General features: G+C 29.3%; 1 protein-coding gene across 1 annotated transcript in view; it reads right to left on the bottom strand.

Moving 5' to 3' along the window:
• Positions 1–935: 935 nt before the first annotated feature.
• The window catches only part of LOC119594378 (protein SEC13 homolog), a gene marked incomplete in the record, with an annotated part of 10,785 nt that continues 10,295 nt past the window's right edge, over positions 936–1,425 (bottom strand). The window contains 1 exon segment of the mRNA XM_037943439.1: positions 936–1,425.

Below are 1,425 nucleotides of genomic sequence, written 5' to 3'. Positions count from 1 at the left end.
TTTAATATAGGTTTTAGTGATATGTGATGCTAAAAGACAATTTTGAAAGTACAGTTTGCGTACATGCATAAATATAAATAAACACTGTTGTTCTGTTTCTCCAGCATTAAGAGTTGCATTTCAATACTGATTAATAAAATCCTATCTGAAGTTCTTGGTATTTTGCCATATTTAGATCTCCACACTTACTTTTTTATATAAATTTAGATTTTTTTTTATTTCCTTCTAATGAAAATCCATGAAGTCTTTTCAGGATTGTAGATCACATTCCTCTCTGCAAAGAAAGCACTGTATTTACTGTTATATAGAAAAGGACTTGGCTAGGGATCCCTTAGACAGGAAAGCCCCTTCACTTTGGAATGGTGTGTTATTTTGTATGCCACATCAATCTATATTGACAATGGATTGTCAGTCAATGCCTCCGTGTACAAACACTTTAGAAAGTCACATTTCTCACAAAGAAAAGCTTCCTCAATGAACTATGCAACTTAGTGTAAACAACAAAAACATGAATTTGTTTTGCTCTGCTGTGTGGGGTTAGGATTTGGTATTTTGTTGATTTTGTAAACATTACATACATTTTTCTGATGTATACTTTTGTGAGCATGTACTCCGAAATTACTTAATAAATAGAGAAATAGGGAGAAGTATTCTGATTGTCCTTTTTTATGATAATCTTTATACAAGTTGAACTGATCACATCTTGTTCAGTAAAAAATAAATACTAATACAGAAATAATAAAGTCTACCTGCAATGAATTATACAATTATCAGTTATTAATTTAATAAAGACTTGACTGAAAAGGTGGATATATGTTCATAATTTTTTTTCCCCTTTTTAGATAAATTTTTAAAAATCATTTTTTTTTTTTTTAAGTTCATCAACAGCAGTTTTTCAGTGTAAGGCATTCACAAGATACATTTCATCAATCACATTTCAGCATATACATTTTAATTTATTTTGTACAAAATTTCTAGGATACAACCTCAAATCAGGTATACAAGTACAGATTAATTTACAATTATAAATTCTACACTGAACAACTTATTTGAAATGCTAACACAGTGATAACATATTGATTTCTTAAATACATTACCAGAATGCAAAAATGAATTCTCTGATTTTCTTTAATATCCAACTTGCTTTTAGATTCAAAATCACATCTGAATTTTGCTTTCATAGACAGGAGTTGATAAAACATTTAGAATCCAAAACTTTTTATTTCCCTTATATATATAACTATGGCGAGTTATAATAAAATATTATCACTAGAATTCTTTACAGAGACCACAAAACAATGCTCTAATGACACTGCATTGAAGGTTGACTGTGATTTCTGTGACTTTCCGTTTGAGGAAGCATGCGAGAAAGGAATCTTGGAAATTTTCTTTCATTAGTACCTGACATGAATTTACTCATTTTGT

The sequence above is a fragment of the Penaeus monodon genome, chromosome 33 (assembly GCF_015228065.2).
Source record: "Penaeus monodon isolate SGIC_2016 chromosome 33, NSTDA_Pmon_1, whole genome shotgun sequence".
NCBI classification, from domain to species: domain Eukaryota; kingdom Metazoa; phylum Arthropoda; class Malacostraca; order Decapoda; family Penaeidae; genus Penaeus; species Penaeus monodon.
This window is presented reverse-complemented; position numbering and strand designations above follow the sequence as displayed.